A 22,156-nucleotide genomic window follows, 5' to 3' on the forward strand; every position below is an offset into this window, starting at 1 on the left:
GCTTCAAACTGTCATTTTACGAAAATTTCATCCATAGGATTCGGCATCCATGTACAAATATTTTCAAATCTGCCATTTTACGGAAATTTCATCCACGAGACTCGGCACCCATATATAAATGTTTTCAAGTTTTCATTTTACGGAAATTTCATCCGCGAGACTCGGCACCCATGTATAATATTTTTAGATTGCCATTTTACGGAAATTTCATCCGCGGGACTCGGCACCCATGCATTTAAACACTTGTCATATACAATGACCAATCAATACACATATTCGTTGTATTATTCCAACCGTCATATTCAATGTGATTAGTTTCAGTTTTCCCTAATCAACATGCAGTATCTACAACAATCAAGACTATCCTCCATCGATAGCCCAAAGCAGTTATTTCTAAACAGAAAATAAATGCATTAAACAGATATAATCTCAACTTATTCCATAGGTGAGTGATTAATTAATCCAATTACACCATTCAATCCCATAATTTTCCCTTTTCATGGATTTCAACTCAATTTCATATTTCTACATTTTTCTCAGATTAATTATACAAATTAATTTATTACAATAATTAGGGCATTCTCCCATTTATCAAAATATTGATCCATAACCCAAATTTCATCAATTTAATCCTCAAACCCCACATTTTCAAGGTTTTAAATACACATGGGGCCTTAAATCATAAAACCCCTCTTTTCTAAATTACAAACCAAACCCTAACTTTCTCACAATTGCCCAACAACACCAACATATCAAAATGACCAAAATTTAAAGACAAAACTCATAAGATAGAGTAAGATATCCCTACCTCGAAATTAGAAGTTCAAAGGAGTAGATGAGGAAAAACCAAAGTGCTCCAAATCCACAAATTTTTAGATTAAAAGGAAGCCCTCGCGACCCTCTATCTTTTTTACAAAGGACTTAGGGTAGAAACACACTAGAAAGAGATCAATCCCTAGAGAGAAGGTGTATAGAGAGAGAGGGAGCTCGGATCTAGGGTTTTGGAAACAAAAAGAATGAAAAGTGAAGTGTTTTCCCCGCTATTGCCTACTGATATAACACAGGCTCGCTCGAGCGAAGGATTGGTCGCCCGAGCGACCAGACACAAGAAACCCTCGCTCGAGTGAAGAAAGTCTCGCTCGAACCAACAATTTGAAGTTTCAGGTCTGCAGCCCAGAAGCACGCTCGAGCGACAAAATGCTCGTTCGAGCAAAGAAACTCAAAACATACACCTCACTCGCTCGAGCGAAGAAAAGCTCGCTCGAGCCAAGAATTGCAACTCTCAGGTCCAGAACCAGACGCAGTCGCACGCTCGAGCGAATGACTTCTTGTTCGAGCCACAAGACACAAAACTTAACTCTCGCTCGAGCGAAGAAACCCTAGCTCGAGCGAAGGATCTAAAACAAAGAGCTCGCTCGAGCGAAGACACTAAAATCTGGGCAGCAACCATTTGCTCCCAATCACACCCAACCTGTAACAAACCTGCCCAACACATCCTATAACTCAAAAATAAGGAATTAAAAGGATGACAACAAGATATATACAACAACAATCTCCACGGAATCTAAGTCCGGATACAACAACCAAAAGGGAAAAGACCGGGATCGCTATAAAAATAATAAAAAAAAATTTTATGATTTTGCAATTGTATTTTTATCTTTCAACTAATTTGCAGTTTCTCCAAATGGAAATGATCCTATGCCTTAGAAAAAATATTGAAAAAATTACAATTCAAATTTAGTTTTAAAAAATAATTACATAATCATAGAAAAATTTATAATTTTAATAATTAAATTTTGTAAATTTTATAATGAATTTGATTTTTTTTTTTTCAACCACACACAAAGTAGTTATTTATCTGAAATTATTTCACTTCTCATGTGATATTATCATAAATCAATTCAAATCATTAATTTATATAGGCTATTCAAATCAATTCAAATCATTAATTTATTAGTCACAAAAGGTAAAATAGACTATTTTAGTCACAAAAAATAAAACATCACATCTAACCCATAATCATTACACTTTTTTCTCACAAAAAAAGTTAAAAAATTCAAAAAATCAAAAAATCCTTCCCAAACCAAACTTTTTAACCCAAATTAAAATAACTAAAAAAATTAAAAAGTCAAAAAACTAACCCGCTTCCCCCAACCAACCCTTAGTTTGTGACATTACCGGGTCAATGTCTTTGGAACAATAAATAATTGCTTATGCCTCAGGCTGCTATATACTGTACACCTATCATCGGGTCGGCGTCAAATTCATTTTGATGTTCCCTTATTGTCAAATAAATAGAGTATTCATAATAAAAATTAAATTAAATAAATATTAATAATTATATAAATTAAATTAAAAAAATTATTATTAAACTTATACTTGTTATTTTTTTTAAATAACTATGATATTATTAAATAATTACAAATATTCAATTAATTTTGTTTCGTTTCATAAATGATTTGAATCTTACTGGGCGAAAAAAAAAAAAGATGAATCGTATCATATAAATAATTTAGGATAAATTACACTTATACCTTTGAAGTTTGGATTTAATACATATTATTTTTAACGTTTGGAAAAATTATACTAGTTCTCTGTTATTGTAATTATTTAGACGGAATAAAAATATTGAATTCATATACTCTTTTTTTTCTTACTTTGCTTTATTTTCTTTATTTTTTTTTCTTTGCTTCACTTTTTTTTTAAATATAATTTCTTATATTTTTTTATTAAGAGTTATTGATTTTTATATAAATAAAAAGTTTATAAAATAAAATTATAAATCACAGAGATGAAATATAATTTTTAAAATATTAAAAAATTGAGATGTAATCTAACCAAATTTTAAAAGATTTCAGTGTAATTTATATCAACCCCACGACAGGCCCAACAACTTTAAAGCACAGTTGTATTCCCTTGTCCTTGGTAGCTGGGTGGGTGGGTGAGACTTTTTTTTAAGCATTTACTCTCATTACTTTCTGTCTCCTTTCCCTGTTCTCATTGGACCCCTGACCGTGACATTATTCTAAATTGGAGAGGATTTGGTAAAAAATATCGGTATTGTTACCTATAATAATTGGCATATTAATTAATATATTAATGTAATTATCATATTATTATTTTAAAATTATAATCTCATTTATTATATAAATTATAAAATTTTAAAATATCTAAAATATCACATCATTTATTAATACATCAATTAATATAATAATTGATATATATAATATTATCAAAAAAATATAGAGAAAGTTTCTCGTTATTTATCATGGTAAATTCTATAATAAACCCCTCATGAAAAGTGTGTATCATATATCTAATTATGCTTTTTTTTTGGACAATTTTTTTTAAAGATCCTTAATATTAAGATTTTATAATGAAAAATCTAGAAATCCCCTAGATGTTGATTTGTGATTATGTATCAATTTTAAGCAGAATATAACAATCTCAATCAAACAATCAAGACAAAGAAACACAACGATTTTACGTGGAAAAAACCACAATTGGACACCTCCAACTGTGATAAAAAAGCACGGGCAACAGCCACAAAACAATCCACTAAGAAGATTTAAAGGAATTACACAGGTATACTCTCAATTACCTAGCGAATTCACGCCTAATTGAACCAACCTCTATGTGCCTCTTCCAACCCGTCTTCACCTCAGAATTGTCTTTACGATGAGCCACTCCGGAATCCACCAAAGCTTCAGGCTCGAATTCTTCAGAATCCACCGAAAAACAACTCTCTCTCTTTGTAGAACAAAACACAACCTTTGATGTACTCTCTTTAAACCATGAGTTGAATACTCAATAAAATATCAAAGAAAACTCACAAAGTATCCCCAGATATAAACCCTAAAACCCAAAAAGAAGATCTGGAGAAGTTATCCTAAAATCTGACCCAACACGCGAATTTATAGAATCTGTCCCGTGATCTTCGCTCGAGCGCCCAACAGCCCGCTCGAGCGTCTTCAGCAAAATATGCGCGTGATATAACAGAGGTCCGCTCGAGCGCTAGAAAGCCCACTCCAGCGCAAAATCACACATTTCAGTACTTTTGCAGGCGACCAAAACTGCTGGAACCAGGGATTCTCCGCTGGAGCGGGGTAATGTCCGCTCGAGCGGACAGGCAACTTGGAATGCATTTTTGCATTTTGCTTCGGGGGCATTGCCCCTCGACCCCGCCGTGGCGCTGCCCCGGACCCGTCAAGGGGCGCTGCCCCCTCGACCCCCGCGAGTTGACCGGGCAGCTCGATCCCCGTCATAATCAGCGAAGTGGCAATCTTGAAAGCATTAGCATTACAAACTTCTCTGCAAAGCACAATTCGGGTTGGATTCGCATCTAAACACTCATAGCCTCACTGAAATAAAAGTGCGAAAATAAATACAACTGAAATGAGTTTTGTCAAACGGGGTTGCCAAGAAATAAAACCTAACATATAAGATAAATAATATATAATATTTTCATAGCAGTTAAGATTTCTTAATATTTCTATAAAGAAATTTTGCTCGACTTAGAGAAATTTCGCTTCGGCGCCAAGAAATTTTTCTGATCATAGAGAAATTTCAAAAAAAATTTGAGTTGGGACCAAAATTTCTCTAAGTCAAGTGAAATTCCTCTAAATCGAATAAAATTTCTCTGAGTCAAATTTTCTCTGTGAAAATGTTAAAGGACCTTAGGTAGTAAAAAAAAAATCTTGAACCTCTCATAATACACAAAGTTAAAGAGGGATGTTTCACTAATTTTTTTTTATATTTTTTTTTAGATTTTAATTTTAATTTATTGAGATATTGGTTATGATTTATTGCAATTAGTATTATTTTAATTATTATCCAAAAAATCTTTAATTATTGGGAAGAGGGTTTGGGGGCTTTTTTTTGGCTAAAATAGCCCCACACACACACACACACACACAAAAAAAAAAGAAGGCATTTTAGCTCAATAAGACGAAATATCACATTTAACCCATAATCATTATGTTCTTTCTCTCATAAAAAAATCAAAAATGTCAAAAAAAAAAAAAAAACAACTCATGTCCCAAACCATGCCTGAATAAGCAACTTATTAGCTCCCTTTTGGGCAACATGACTTAAAATAGTTTATTGTCTTATTTAAGTTATGTCACTTATCTATTTTTAGTTTATTGACTTGTTTAAGTTAGGTCACTTATCTATTTTTTCACATGTCTTTTGTAATCCGTACAAAATAAATTAAAAAAAAGACAAAAACAATACGCCACCTCTAAAACATATAACATTACTTCTTTATTTTTTTAATATTATTTTCTCAATAAATAAAAAAATTAAAAAAAGCATTATTTCGAAGTCACAATTTCTTATTTTGGTACCAAACGGGCTCATTATCTCTAGAAGACCAAATGAAAAGACAATGTAAAAGCGAAAACTCTTTTCAAAACTCAACTTATAACTTTATATTTAAATTATAATTTCACATTCAAATTATAATTTTAAAATTAAATCAAACAAAATTTTCAATTTTTGAAGTCGTTTGAAAAATTACTTTTTATTAAAATATAAAATGAAAAAAAAATAATATATTTGAAAAGAATTTTTTTAATTTTTACAAAAAAAAAATATATACAAAATGTAAAGTGAATAAAAAAGAATTTTTCACTTTTTTATATGAATTATTCTCTTATTTGTCAAGTAAACTTCCTCCCTTCCTTCCTTACAAGTCTTCACTCTTTTCTCTGTCATTGGAAGCTCACTTCATTATTCTCTTCCACTGTCAAGCAGGCTTCCTCCCTTCCCTTCCCTTCCTTACAAGTCCTCCCCACCCCCCCTCTCTCTCTCTCTCTCTCTCTCTCCCTCTCTCTCTCTCTCTCTCTCTCAAGTTAATTTGCTTCCAGGTACTTCTCGTTTTTCTTAATTTATCTCTTGTAAATTCCTCAACCTCAATATTAGAATTATGAATTTAAAGAGAGATTTGAAAATAAAAAGAGAAATAAAGAAAATTTAACTTATATTTCATTCACATTTATCTCATTTAATTTTTTTTTTTCTAAATTCTTACCTAAATTTATGATCAAAAGACAATTTAAATATATATATTTGTATAATGTTTGATTCATTTTAGAAAATTAATATACATGCATATAAACGCATAAGTTTTCCTGCCTTGAATTAGCTTATCTCTTCTATTTTATTTTATTTATTATTGACATAATATATCGTATTATATAGTGAGGTGTATATATTATACATGCAGGTTTATAGTTTTATAGAGCGTCGCTGCATTTTTTTATGGATGCTCAATTTTTGCGTACTTCACAATTTGTTGTTGCTGTTGTTGAATGTTGTGTTTTTAATTTTTAGTTGGTTAGATATGCGTGTCCACTCTGTAGACACCAATTTGTAGTAGTACAGATATGAAAAGTAATTTTCTTGAAAACAATCATATATTTTTGTTTTAGAGATAGAAAACGGTAAGTTAGTACTGTCAATTTGAATAAGAATTTAGAAAGAAAAAATAAAAATGTGAAAAAAATATGAATGAAATATAAATTATTTTATTATTTTATATTTCTTTTTAAATGTTTTAATCATTTTTTTAATTTTTAGATCCATTTAAAATACACATATAAAGTATAAAAATTATATAATTTTTTTAAAAATTCATTTAATACAAAAAAATATATAAAAATTCAATATATTTCGTATTTTTTTTATATTCAATAAATTTTTTACAAATTTTTGTACTTATTAAATGTATTTAGATTAAGTGGATCTAAAAAATTTATAAAAAAATTTAAATATTAAAAAAATACTAAAAACAAAAAAAAAAACGAATTATTTTTCACAAACTATTTTTAAAAATTTTAAACCATATAGATGTTTTTCACATTGAAAGGTTGATTATATTCCAAACACAGTGTTTGAAAATTTTGGTCGCCAAAAGGTTAACTTTGGCGACGAAAAAATTTTTAGTAGCCAAAGTTGTAAATTAGCGATAAAAAAAATTTTAGTCACTAATACTATTGCCGACAAAGTAACCCTGACTAACTAGGCGACTAAAATTTTTAGTCGCCATTGACTTTCGACGACTAAAAATGAGGCTATGACAACTAATTTTTTAACAGTCGAAGGTATATTTTCTTATAATGTTAATTTCTTAAACAATTTAAAAAGTGGATCAATTTTTTAATTTGTTCTTTTAAAAAAAAAAAAAAAATCTTTAAAGTTGATGTGCCTGTTATATGTGCTGTCATAGGTTGGGGTTGAGAAAAATGCTAAAAAGGGTCCCACCCACTCATGGACAAGAGAACACAGCTGTGCTTTAAAGTTATTCACCTAAGGACAAGAGAATACAATTGTGCTTTAAAGTTGTTGTGCCTGTTGATATGTGTCGATTTAAATTGTTTATATCGTCAGATTTGATTATTTATATAAAAATAAATAAATAAAAAAACTAAAATTAATAAGAATATATAAAATGTAAAGTGAATAAAAAAATAATTTTTAATTTTTTATATGAATTTATTTTTTTTAATTTTTAAAATATTTTTTTTTAATCTTTGACTAAAATCCTTAATTGCCAAACAACCCCTTGATTTGAATCTCACCTTATTTTCACTCTTTTCTCTGTGGTTGGAAGCTCACTTGGTTATTCTCTTCTACAGGCTTCCTTCCTTACCTTCCTTACGAGTCCTCTCTCTCTGTCTCTCTCTCACTCTCTCTCTATCTGTTTAGAGTTAATTTGCTTCCAGGTACATCTGGTTTTCCATAATTTATCTCTTGTGATTTTCTCAAACTCTGAATTTGAATTATGAATTTAGATAAAGATTTGAAAATAAAAAGAGAAATAAAGAAAAATTTAACTTATATTTTATTCACATTTATCTCATTTTTTTAAATTTCTACTTAAATTTATGATCTAAACATAACTTAAATATATGTTTGTATAATGTTTGATTCATTTTAGGAAATTAATATGTAAGGATAAGAATGATTTCCCATATTGGTTTGAATTTTAAAATTTGAAATCATAAATAATTAGAACTTTTTTTTTATTTTTTTTAGTTTAATTAACTAATCAATAAATTTTCTGTTTACATTTTAAATTATAAAAAAAAAAATTAGTTTGAAAACTTAATTCTCATATTCATTCTCATTAAAAATCTTTTTTTTTTCTTAATATATATAAGTATACATGTCATGGTCAGGGGGGGTTCAATGAGAACAGGGAAAGGAGAAAGATAGTGGTGAGAAAAATGCTAAAAAAAAGTCCCACCCACAACACAGCTGTGCTTTAAAGTTGTTGTGCCTGCCACATGTGGGGCTGAGAAAAATACTAAAAAAAAGGTCCCACCCACCCAAGGACAAAAGAATACAATTGTGCTTTAAACTTTAAAGTTGTTGTGCCTGTTGATATTGTGTCGATTTAAATTATTTATGTTATAAGATTTAATTATTTATAAATAAAAAAATTAAAATTAATAAGAATATATAAAATGTAAAGTGAATGAAGAAGAATTTTTAACTTTTTTTATATAAATTTATATTTGTAATTTTTTAAATATTTTTTTAATCTTTTAACTAAAATCCTTAATTGCCAAACAATCTCTTAATTTGAGTCACACCTTATTTTCACTCTTTTCTCTGTGGTTGGAAGCTCACTTGGTTATTCTCTTGTACTATTTGTCAAGCAGGCTTCCTCCCTTCCCTTCCTTACAAGTCCTCCTCTCTCTCTCTCTCTCTCTCTCTCTCTCTCTCTGTGTGAAGTTAATTTGCTTCCAGGTACTTCTCGTTTTCCTTAATTTATCTCTTGTAATTTTCTCAAACTCTATATTTAAATTATGTATTTAAATTATGAATTTAGATAGAGATTTGAAAATGAAAAGAGAAAACTTATATTTCATTCACATTTATCTCATTTTTTATTTTTTATTTTTAAAAAATTCCTACTTAAATTTATGATCCAAATACAACTTAAATATATGCTTGTATAATGTTTGATTCATTTTAGAAAATTAATACACATACATATAAATGCATAAGTGTAACACTCTCAAAATAATACATATAAACCCAACATTCTTGACATGCATAGACATAAGAGAATAAGTCATATTTCTATTTATCAGAGTAATAAGTACAAAAGTATTACATGTTGACATCAAAAGTAAGTGCCCTACGGGCTTACAACTTTCCAGGTCAACACTTGGGTACAACAAAAGAAGAGTTCTAACTCTTTATACAAAATAAGCACTTGACTTGATTTACATGTAATACAAAAAGATAACAACAAAAGAGTCTCTCAGCCTCTAAGCCTCCCAAGTTATGTCCTTGGAGGTGGCATACCATCTGTACCTGAAAATGATGTCCCATATAAGGTGAGCTAAAGCCCAGTAGAAATATACTAAACCAAGTATGAGAAATAACTAAAACAGTAGCATTCGATAAATGGTTAACACTTGTAAATCAGATTATAACACATCCCAGTTCCATGACAAATACATCCGTGTTTCATTTCATTTTCCTTTACTTGTCCAACTCAAATTCATAAACATGGTAAGTGCAACACAGCACAACTTAGCCCAAACTCAAAACTAAATTCAAGTCCAAGTTCAAGTCCAACACCAAACCTAGCACATGCCCAAGCTTAGGCACAGTCCAAACCAAGACTAGTCCAAATCTAAGCTCAACTTTTATTGATATCCACTATATGAGACAATTCTCATTTACAACATAATGGTTTCGGCTCATTATTTCTGTATCATAATCCTCTCACGTAAGATAATACAAACTCACTCAGACCTACATCAACCGACGATTGGGTCTCACTTTAATCTCAAATTAAAGTTACCAAAAAACTATTATTTTCCAACAGAAAATACCAATTTTTTTCTGTCTGTTTTACTTAATGAAAATAGGTATGGTTTAGATTGAAAAAAAAAAATTAGTGTTTAAATTGAAAAAATGAGAAATTTAGATTTATTTTGTTACAAAAGTCAAAATCTTAGGATTTTTTTTTTCCCGTTATTTAACCAAATTAAAAATTACATTGAATCTCACTTTGGTTCCTTATTTTAAAAAAAATAAAGCTATACGCACCAATTGGTATATCAATTAGTGAACTAACGGATGATGTGACATAATTTTAGAGGTTTTGGATCTTTTTAATTTGTATAATAGGTGGGATTTATAGTTTTGAAGTGATAATATCATAGTATATGTTAATACACTAATTGATATGTCAATTGATACATGTAGCACCACTGTTTTTTTAATTGTAACAAGTACCCTCTTTATACTTTCGGTCAAGTTTCAATGTCATCTTATTTGAAGAGATAGAACAAAGGATGAAGAGTAGTAGGGAATGGGTGGTTGGTGGTGTTGAGTTTTAAAAATATAGCACAAAAAGAAAATAATGGGAAAAATAGAGAAGTAGAAAAAAGGGGGAAAAAAATTAAAATTTTGTAACATGACTAAAAATGTAAAGGGTTGATTGTTACAATTAAAAAAAATAAGAGATTAAAGTGAGACTTCATGTAATAGCTATGCTAGGGACCCCTAGTGGGGGTCACCCCCAGCACCCCTACTGGCATTTCATTGGCCAGTTTTTTTTTTTTTTTTTTCAACCACCCACCCTCACGTGGGGCTGGGGTCTGGGGCATTAATCTTCATGTAAACTACAAGGATGCAAAGGGTAATTTATCCTAATTTATGTTAATGAATTTAATACCAAACAGAAGTACCATATTGGAAATTGAGCGAAAGTATAAATTGTTAGCGTAACAAAAAATATTCAGTGTGTTTGGTTTGAGTTTTTTAGATTAAGTTTTTTAAAAACTGAGTTTTTTGGTTTTCGTGTTTTTTTTATTTTTAGTGAATATTTTTAAAATTTTAAACATTTTTTTTTTTACTTTTTTAGATGCACCTTACTTAGATGTATCTAAAAAGTAAAAAAATTGTAAAAAAATATTTTAAAAAATTAATAAATACATAAAAATACAAAATATGTACGGAATTCTTATATTTTTTTTGTATTTATGGTATTTAGTGAATTTTTAAAAAGTTTCTTTCACAAATTTTTTACTTTTAGCTATATTTATGTTAGGTATGTCTAAAAAGTAAAAAAAATTACTTAAAATATTAAAAAAATTCAATAAAAACAAAAAAACACGAAAAACAAAAAAAAGTAGAATTTTCTGAAAAAAGTTTTTAGAAAACTCTAACCAAGCATGCCTTGTAACTAAGTTATAAACTTTTGTTACACAACCATAAAATTTTATACATTTTATTACGCTAATTTGTGAAGAGATTACGTAGTTTATAGTTGATATTACGAAATTTTAAAGTAAAATTACATCAATTTATAATAAAATGCATATAATACACACCATTAGAAGAGTGAATTCGTAGAATTTCCCCCTCTAAAACTCACTATTAAGCTTAATAAACACACTAGAATAAGTCTTAGAATTTATGTTGTAAAGTGAAGACAACGATTTAAAGCTCACAAGGATGGACTTTTGGAAGCAAAAATCAAAGGGAAAGGATAGGGAATACTCACGGCAGCAGCTGCAAAAATGTGTTTTGCACTTCGAAATAATCCCACACCATGTATTAATAGGTCCCTCAGTCATCCTAGTTTAATCCTTAAGTTGAATCTTCAATCAATGATCCATATTCAACTTTAAATAAGATAGAACAATCTCAACCACACACAAAAATTTAGATTGTTTAATATCAAATTATATAATTTAAAAAATGATTAGCACAATGTTCAGAGTAACTAACGTGGTTTGCATGGCCAAAACATGTAATGCCAACACATGATTTTAATATTCTCAAAAGTGTCTCCCAAGTCACAAATTTGAATTCTCCTAAAAATATCTTCATTTTCGTATAAATTTCTAAATGTACAATTAATTATTCCAATTTCCAAAATAAGTAAGTGATTGCACGACCCCACATCTATATCCATGGGGTTCAAAATATAAAATTTAACAATTCAGACAAAATATAATCAAAAAAAAAAAAAAAAAATTTCTTACAATTAGTGTCAATAACTCAACATATAAGAAAATATATTTATTTATATATGTTTTTCATATTATTTTTCACCTTTCATGTTGATAGAAATTAATGTTATAGTTTATACCTTCTTTTTAAAATTTGTGTTAATATATATATATATATATATTTACCTCTCTTGTATTAGAATATTATCCTAGGTCTATCCTTGATTGGACTTAACTTGATTCAATATCTTCATCATGAAACAAAACCACAACTTCCAAACTCCCAAACTAGATCTCATTTAAATGTATCACTGTCAAAAACTATTATATTACATATAAACATAATATTCACAAGATATATACACCTCAATGTACAAATAGGATAATAAAATTCATATTCTCTCTCTTACATTAATAAAATGGAGATGTCTATTCATTATTAATGGTTGTGAAAGAGTTATATCAATATTTTTTTTTTCCTTAAATTTAAGAATACTTAAATTCAAATTAGTATAACAGTTATAGTTAGATGATTCTGAATTTTAACAATATGTTACAAGTTAATGCATTAAAATGAAAATCTCAATTCCAAACATGTAATATATAGGATCTAAATCCATGTGTACATTGTACACAAACATATGTATTCACACATATCATGTATAAATTCATTCATTCCCTATTATAGTGAAAAATAGATATGAAGAGAGAGGTGTGGCTCTTCATTTTAGGGCAGAGGTTAAGGAGATATATGCCACATTTCTGGTAGTTAAGCAGAAATATGGGCTTTCTGGGCTTTCCCAACACTATATAAAGGGCTCTAAGTGCAACATTTAAAGGGTCCCTGACCAAATACTTGATCAAGAGTCTTTCAACACATACTTTTCAATACATTTATCCTAGCTTGATAGGTCATTTATCTTAACTTCATAGCTTCATTACCTTAGCTTAGCTTCATAGCTTACTTATCATATCTTCATAGCTTAGTTCTTTTAGCTTTTTTGCTTAGTTATCGTAGATTATCAATTGTATTTCATTTCCAATCAATGCAAGTCACAATTTTAGTCTAATTATCTTTGGTACCTATAAATTTGTTAAAAGTCATCTTCATTGGGGTAAGATCCGAATCAATGACGGTTCCTCTTAGCCATACACAGTCATTGCTCTGTGTTAGAAGTTAGAAATATTTAACAATTCCTACACCTTGAACTAGGCACGCCTACATTTACTCAACAAACTTTTGTGTTCACACCTGCAGGACTTCTTGAGTAGCAATAGAAATTTCTGAGTGCAGATAATAACATAAATAAAAAAATAATTAGAAGTGTAATTTACCCTTCAAGAAATCATATAATAATCTCTGCAATTTTATCAAACAAGTTTTTGATGAAGAAAGAGTTTCATTATTTTGAAATTAATTTCGGATTCTATGACCAGCATAGCGATCTTATTAAACTTTCTGCTCAGCAATAGTCTTAACTTATTATATGAGACACATCACCTAAAAATTCATTTATCACCTATTGATAAAATTAGGATGATTAGCAAGCCTCGACACTGCATTTATTTTTTGATAATTACAAATAGTTATTTGGGAAGAAAGTTTCAATGGCATTACTGTTGTTTATCACCTAAAAATTCATTTATCACCTATAATATAATGACCTCATTAACTGCCATTACTTTTGTTTGGGAAGAAAGTTTCAATGGCATCATATTTATGCTATTTCCATTGTGTTAGTATCTTCAATGGATTCTTTGAAAGATGTGTATTTGCTATTATAGTTAGTCTTGTCCTATTTTACTTTCTGTAACGGGCTAGTTATTACACTAGTCATTTTAACAAATTTTTTTCTAGCTGGCTACGTTTAGAGAGTCTTGAGAGACTCTTTAAATAATTTGAATAAATAAGTAAATATAAATAGTAGTGTTAGAGCATATAAATAAAAAAGTATTTAGGCAAAATAAAGAACATTCCTTTATTATACTATAACTAGTGAAAAATAAAGAGTAGTGTTTAACTTCATTATGTTTTTTTTCAAGGAGACATTGTTTCCTATTATTTTAAAAAATAAAATTTTATTAAAATGATTTGTATTTTTAAGAATATCATTGTCACATTATCTTTATTAATATATATGTATCTGTATTAGGTAGTCTCAGAATACAATCTTTATTAATATGTATGTATCTATATTAGGTAGTCTCAGAATACAACGGAATATTACTTATGTGATCCTCCCGACAAATGCGAAACCACAAAATATCATTCTTTATTTATCAAGTACGTAATAAAAGTGCCTTAGCACGGTCTCACCCATAATGGCTGAGAGCACAACATGAACAGTACCATAACGAACAACTAAATAATTATCCATTCTTATATGGTATTTTATATGAAACTTTTGTTTGTGGATCATACAATACATTTTTTTCCCCAATAACTTTACTTTCGGGCATGTGGAATAGTTGGTAAAAAAAACTTGAGCCATTGGTTTTCATAAGGTAGAATATATTCTAGTATGTAAACACATAATAGCAGCTGCAATAATGACTCTTCATTTTGTTACCTTCAATTGTGAATTCATTCTAAAACCAATCAGACTTTTACTCTCATGCTTGTCTTGGGTTGTTTGTGTCTTTCTCTAAATCTGATATAATGTTGTTTCTTGCTTCCTTGTTTCCACAGGGAAACAATGCCTATAGGCGAAATCATTCTCGCTGCTTTTATTAAGGTGTTGTTTGAGAAGTTGGCCTCAATTGACCTACTGAACTTTGCTCGTCGGGAGGAGGTTCATACTATCTTCAAGAGATGGAGTGGAGAATTAACTGAAATTCAGGCATTCTTGGATGATGCGGAGGAGAAACAAATAGAAAATAGAGCCGTGAAAATGTGGCTGGAGGAACTCACAGACCTAGCTTATGATCTGGATGACATACTGGACGAGTTTGCCACTGAAGCTTTGCAGCGTAAGTTAACAGCAGAGTCCCAAGCAGCTAGCACAAGCAAGAGCAAGCTACAAGCCATGATACCTACATGTTGTAAAGGATTCAGTCCAACAACACTTTTGTCTGATTTTATGAAGAGTTCCACATCCAAGATAGAGGAAATCACTACTAGATTGCAAAATATTTTTGAAAGAGGAAGTCGACTTGGTTTACAAAACATTGTTGCAAGAGAATCTACTAAAGCTTGGCACAGACCACTCTCCACATCCTTGATACATGAACCTCGCATATGTGGCAGGGATAAGGAAAAAAATGAGATAATTGATTTTCTCCTAAGCAATGAGTCAAGTGATGGCAAAGTCGGCGTAATTCCCATTGTAGGTATGGGTGGGCTTGGCAAGACCACCCTTGCACAGATGGTATACAATGATGAAGTGGTGAATAAGAATTTTGATTTGAAAGCATGGGTCTGTGTTTCTGATGAGTTCGATATTTTGAGAATCTCAAAAGTAATTCTGGAGTCTATTACTTCCAAGTCTTGTGAATTTAAGGACTTGAATCAAGTTCAAGTTCAACTAAAGCAAAATTTGGTTGGAAAAAAGATTTTAATTGTTTTAGATGACATATGGGACAAGAAATACAATGATTGGAACATTTTGAAGAGCCCCTTTAATGATGGAGCCCCAAGAAGTAAGATAATTGTAACAACTCGTGACAGAGGTGTTGCATCGATTATGGGAACTGTTCAAAACCATTTGCTACAGCATCTATCAGATGATGATTGTTGGTCAGTATTTGAACAACATGCCTTTGGGAATAGAAGCTTGGATGCAAATCCAAATTTGGGGTTTATTGGTAGGAAAATTGTGGGAAAATGTAAAGGTTTGCCTTTGGCTGCTAGGACACTTGGTGGCCTTTTACGGTGCAAAGAAAGGGACGATGAGTGGGAAATTGTATTGAATAGTAAAATATGGGATTTAACAGAACAAGGCAATGAAATCCCTCCAGCTTTGAGATTAAGCTACCATCATCTCCCTTCACATTTGAAACAGTGCTTTGCATATTGCTCTATACTGCCAAAGGACTATGAATTTGAGGAGGAGGAGTTAGTCTTCTTGTGGATGGCAGAAGGCCTTCTTCAGCAACAAAATGGAAAGAAGCAAATGGAAGATTTAGGAGTTGAATACTTTCGTGAATTGCAGTCGAGGTCTTTTTTCCAACCATCAAGTGGTGGTGAAAGCTCGAAATTTGTGATGCATGACCTCATCAATGATTTGGCTCAGTCAGTTGCAGGATATACTTGTTTTAGATTGGAGGATATATTGAAAGATCAGGCGCAATGTGAAAAATTGAAGAATGCTCGACATTCATCTTACATGCAAAGCGAATTTGACACAATCAAAAAGTTTGAAACTTTTTATAAAGCCGAGAATGTAAGGACCTTCTTACCATTGTCCATTAGTAAAAGAAGTCATTGTTATTTGACAAGCAAGGTTCCCCTTGATCTGTTGCTAAAGATGAAACGCCTAAGGGTTTTGAGTTTGAGTAGATATCACATTGGCGAACTTATTCCAAATTCAATTGGAGATTCGAAACATTTGCGATATCTTAACTTTTCCTACACTGGAATTAGAACAATACCTGAATCATTAGGTACCCTATACAATCTACAAACTTTGATGCTAAGAGGTTGTCCAAAGCTGAGGAAATTGCCTACGGACATGGGAAACCTAGTCAACCTACGTCATCTCGATATGATTGATTCAAATTCCTTTGAAGAAATGCCACGAGGAATTGATAAGTTGACAAGTCTCCAAACACTATCCAATTTTATTGTTATGAAAGACAACAATGGGTCTCGGATAAGAGAGTTGGGGAACTTAATTCATCTTGGAGGGACACTTTGCATATCGGGTATAGAAAATGTGGTTGATTCTTCGTATGCAAGAGGGGTGTGTTTGAATGACAAGCAAGGTATAGATGTGCTAACAATGGTGTGGAGTAGTGAGAGCTTGGATGGTTTACGAAATGAAATGGTTACAGAAGTGCTTGACATATTAAAACCTCACAAGAAGCTGAAAGAGCTACACATTAGAGGCTACCATGGTATGAGTTTTCCAACTTGGATAGGGGATCCTTTGTTCTCCAATATGGTGCGCATGAAGTTACAAAATTGTAAAAATTGCACTTCCTTACCGCCATTTGGACAACTACCCTCTTTGAAAGACCTTCACATTGAGGGAATGAGTGCCGTCAAGCATGTGGGTTGTGAGTTCTATGGGCAGCATTGTGCCAAACCTTTTCCATTACTCGAGACACTATGTTTTGAGAATATGTTAGAATGGGAGGATTGGTACATTTTTGGAATTGACAAGGAAGTTCAAACCTTCACTCGTGTTAGTAAGCTCTCCATCAAAAAATGTCCGAAACTTGTGGGAATGTTGCCGAGTAATCTTCCTTGCCTCAAAACTCTTGAGATTGAAAATTGCCCGCAGCTGCTGGTTGAAGCTTCCAGTCTTGTTCTCCCGTCACTCACCTCCCTGTCCATGAGTGATGTTCAGCTTCCGAGCCTTCCAGTGCTCCTTGAGACATGTAACGTGCTTGAACCCAGCTCCCTTACTTGCTTAGATATTAGAAATGTTTCAATCCCCGAGTCCCTGTGCAATCCAAGCATAGATGATGAAGTGATGTTGGCAAATGCAATGTCTAAGCATCTGAGTTCAGTAACTTCCTTGAGCATTGGGATGATTCAGAAACTTGCATTATTGCCAAAATGGCTTACCCAGGGGCTTAAAGGACTCAAAGAATTGACGATTTTTTTGTGTACCGAACTCACAACACTGTGGCAGAGTGATGAGGGACTACAACACAGTCTCTTTGCCTTGAAACGTTTGGAAATTTCTTTTTGTCGGCAACTTGTTTCATTGTTTGAAGAAGACGAGGATGTAGAAAACGAAGGGCAACATCAACTTGAGGATCTATCTATAAGTTTTTGTGCAAAGCTGGAGAAACTGCCACGGGGGCTACATACCTTCACTTCTCTTCGAAAGATGGAAATCAGTGAGTGTCCAAGTCTGGTATCTTTTTCAGAGACAGGCTTTCCGCCTAGCCTAAAAGAACTTGGGATTCGGAATGGATGTAAGGCTCTGCGGTCCTTACCTGGGTGGACAGCACACGATTCTAATCTGGAGTCCTTGGACATACACGGGTGTGATAATTTGGAGTCCCTTCGGGAAGAATGGGTCCACCACCCCCCAACAAAACTGTCATCATTGATTATCAGGAATTGCAAAAAACTAGAATCGGTCCCTAGTTTATGCAACAACAGCCTCCTCGCTTCCCTTAGATTTCTGGTGATAGAAAGTTGGCCTGCAGGAGGAGGAATCGTCTCCTCCTACATTCTAGAGAAAGGGAATTTCCTCACCAACCTCACTTTTCTTAGCATCGAGAATATGAAGATTGGTAAGCCCCTATCAGAGTGGGGTTTGCACAGATTCTCCTCTCTTAAAACTCTCTGGCTTCGAGGCCCAAAAAACGTATCAGAAGAAGAAGAAGAAGAAGAATATTATTCGGTGTCCAGCTTTCCAGTAGATGGGATGTTGCTGCCCACCTCTCTGACGGAACTGTGGATTTATGATTTCCCAAATCTGGAGAAGATATCTTCTTCCATGGAGACCATTCAAAACCTCACCGAACTTTATTTCAGAAATTGCCCTAGGCTCGCATCTTTTCCCGAGCAAGGAGGGCTGCCTCCCTCGCTTTTGAAACTTGAATTCATAAATTGCCCTATGCTCGCATCTTTTCCCAAGCAAGGAGGGCTGCCTCCCTCGCTTTTACAACTTCATTTCTACAGATGTCCAATAATGAAACGGCGGTGTGAAAAGGGGAAAGGCCAATATTGGCCCCTCATAGCTCCCATTCCTAAAGTCACCATAGACTACAGATACATCTTTGAAGTAGAGGAATAAATTGCAATATGAGCAATCAAAACTGCCAGGCACTCAAAAATCACCCAAACTAAAGGGTGGTTTGAGATGTTTTAAATAAGTGTATTTTTTGACTTTTTATAGAAATATGTGTAGAAAAATAGAGAGGAGATGTTGATTGATGTGATCCAAAAAAGATAAAAAGTGTGGACTTATTTAATCTTTTCAAACTTGACCTAAATATATCAAAATTATTATTTTATTATTTTTATCAATGCTAATAGTGTCCCATCTCCTCATCTCATCACAACAGAGAGCCTGTGTATTCCTTATAATATAGATATATATAAAAGAGACGGTTTGCTGCTTGTGGCTTGCCAATTTTTTGTTTTTTCTTATTTTGTCCTTTAATTTGGTTGGTGAAATAATTTGAGTTTAATTACGTAAATATTATTGGTTAATTATGAACATGAATTTTTTATTTTTTAACAAATTATAAATACACCTATAAAGTTTGTTTAAAATATGAATAAGTTCTATAATACTAGAAATTATAACTATCGTTTATTAAATTTTAATTTAACACAATACTGAGGGGAAAAAAAAAACTATTCTCCAATACAATAATAAATTATCAAAATTGTTTATTAAAAACTATTTCTCATATCATTAAAAACAATTAATTTCCTTAATGATTTATTTTTTAACAAAATGGTTAATTGAAAAATATTTTTCATATCATTAAAAATTATTAATTCACTTAATGATTTACTTATTAATAAAATTGGTTATTTGTTATGCAAGTATGATTTATGTACTAATAAATTTAGTCGTTTGTATATACATGTATTTTCTTCTGCTTCTTTATTAGTTCAGTGAATTATCTTAGCAATTTTTTTAGATGGGAGAATTATCTTAGTATTTGTTTTATATTTATGTGTTGAGAAAAGTTACACACATAATTTTTTTTCTTAATAAATTCGGAAGAAATGTTAAAGTCTTATAAATTCACCCAAAATAATATGGTAATAGAATTGGAATCTACATTATTAAGTGTATAACAAATCAAAAAATAATACACATCATACCACATAATTCTATCATATATCTAATGATATTCCATTCAATTTCATAGAACAATATTTTAATTTTTAAAAAATTATCAAAATACGAAACTTAAATATATTTAAATTATCAAAACTTATATATAAAAGGGGAGGTTGGGCTATGTTTTTTTATTTTATTTTAATTTTAATTTTTTATCATTACAGTTTTCCCTTCTAAATGTAAAAAATCGCAAAGAAAACATTGAATTTGAAGGGTTGAAATTGAAAAAAAATTAAAAAAAGAAGCATTTGAGATGATTTTTTTTTTTCCATCAAATTTGATAGAAAGAAAAAATTGGGAAAAGAGAGGAATTTTTTAAAAGATTTTGATGCAAGGATTGGAGTATTTCATATCAAATCAAAAGAGCGGGTTTTATTCAAATCAAAATTTTGGTGAAGGATTGGAGATGGTCTAACTTGATGAAGGTTGAAGATGAAGAGGCCAAATTAATTTCTTAAGTATATATATATATATATATATATATTATTGAAAAACAAGGGAATTTCATGTCAAGTGTTCCCAGTGTTGGTCTCTTGCCAACCAACCACTGCATTCTTCTTCATAGAGGGGTTTGGGGTCTATTTATTTTTGGTTCGGAAATTAAGGTGGTTTTGTATACTGCCTATTTTTTTTTTTCTTGTTCTTTATTATCCCTTCCCCTTGTTTATTTATTGATTGTAATGATTCACATTATTATTCATAAACTCTTTTTGTTTTCTGATAAAAAATATAAATCATATTGCAGAATGGTAATTTGTTTTCTCACATTAACACCCAGACATAATTAGGATCACATGCCCAATCACAATAATCAACCATAACTTTCTTTTTCTTTTTTAATTTTTGGGTCGGAGCATCGATTACTTACCTAGAATTTATGTATTTTCACCATGTATAATTGGTGTCTTTTTGCTTCGTCTACATATGTTGTTTGATCTCCATTTTGTGGCAGTCACTAACCCAATTACTTTTCAATTTTCAGCAATTATTATTATTATTATTTTCCCTGTGGTGTTTTCAGGTTTTAGTAAAAATTGTTCAAGTTATAAGTTTTGGTAGATGCTTGTCAAATGTTTATTTTTGATTGTTGTTATTGTTTTCATTTCCAGGTTCAATACATTCATTTATCTGCTTTGCCCTAGCTACCGCTATTCTTGGGAAACCAAAAGAGCTACCAAAGGATGGTATCAACTCTTTCAATCATTTTCTGCTGCGTCCGGTGAAGTAAATGCTGCATCTGATTTAAAGAAATGTTGCATCTTGTTGAAGACCTAAAGAATGCAGTGGCTTGATGATTTTGTATTGTTGTTGTTGTTTCCTTGCTTCTGGTCGTGTTTCTTTTTCTTTTTCTTTTTTTGCTTTTTTGGTAAACCGGGTTAGTTCTTTTATCATGCTATATTTTCTACAACTGCTTTTGTACGTGTCATATATAAAAGCTCAGTGGTAAATTGACTGGTTTATGTTGATGCTACTATTGTTGCTTCTTTGGCTTTCTAGACTTTCTGTGCAGCTATTGCTATCTTCTCATGGTCTTTATGTTGTATATGTAGTACATATGTTCATGTCAGATGTAAACAAGGCCTAGATTGGCTAAATGGTATTGTCCTCATCTTTTGCTTGCTTTAGACAATTCCCATCCTTGTTTGTATTGCCCTTGTATGCTCCTTGTACTATGTATTTACTTTTGATCTTTGGTTTATATTGACTTCCCCAAAAAAATGAAGTTTTGTTCATCAAATAATCAGAGTGTTGAAATTTGATTCATTTTGGTTGGCTTCAATTACACTCAGTTGCTTTTCACATTTTGCAGCAATGATTAATAGATGTCCTTTTTAGGTTATTCAACTGAGTTTTTCCGAGAGAGAGAGAGAGAGAGAGAGTGAGTGAAGGAGCAAACTAAAGATTGAAGTATCTAAGACTTACAAGTTCTGCTGAGGTGATGTCCACCTGGAGAATTTTTTTTCTAAAAGAGATGGGTGAGAAGATTTCACCTTCTAAACTCAATCATATGAACAAAGTTACTGCATAAATTAGTAGTTTTGTGCCTGAAATGGCAAAGGAAAGTAGAGAATACTTTATAATCTTTCAACAACCTCCTCAGCCCTGCCTACCATAAGTTTAATGGTAACCTTTTTGTCAAAACAAATCAAACCAATAAACATTGAATATTAACCCTGTGACTATAAT

General features: G+C 31.3%; 1 pseudogene across 3 annotated transcripts; it reads left to right on the plus strand.

Annotated features, from left to right (window-relative positions):
* The first annotated feature begins 5,662 nt into the window (after positions 1–5,662).
* LOC114278286 (putative disease resistance RPP13-like protein 1 pseudogene) lies at positions 5,663–21,599 on the plus strand (annotated as a pseudogene). 3 transcript variants are annotated; one of them, XR_014361778.1, is made up of 4 exons: positions 5,718–5,870; positions 7,641–7,727; positions 8,670–8,757; positions 14,677–21,599. The product of XR_014361778.1 is annotated as a putative disease resistance RPP13-like protein 1 pseudogene, transcript variant X1 (transcript). The 3 variants fall into 3 exon arrangements; XR_014361779.1 differs by lacking the exon at positions 5,718–5,870 and having other exon boundaries at positions 6,767–7,727; XR_014361780.1 differs by lacking the exons at positions 7,641–7,727; positions 8,670–8,757 and having other exon boundaries at positions 5,663–5,870.
* Positions 21,600–22,156: the final 557 nt, after the last annotated feature.

The sequence above is a fragment of the Camellia sinensis genome, chromosome 2 (genome assembly GCF_055761805.1).
Source record: "Camellia sinensis isolate YWXY chromosome 2, ASM5576180v1, whole genome shotgun sequence".
NCBI classification, from domain to species: domain Eukaryota; kingdom Viridiplantae; phylum Streptophyta; class Magnoliopsida; order Ericales; family Theaceae; genus Camellia; species Camellia sinensis.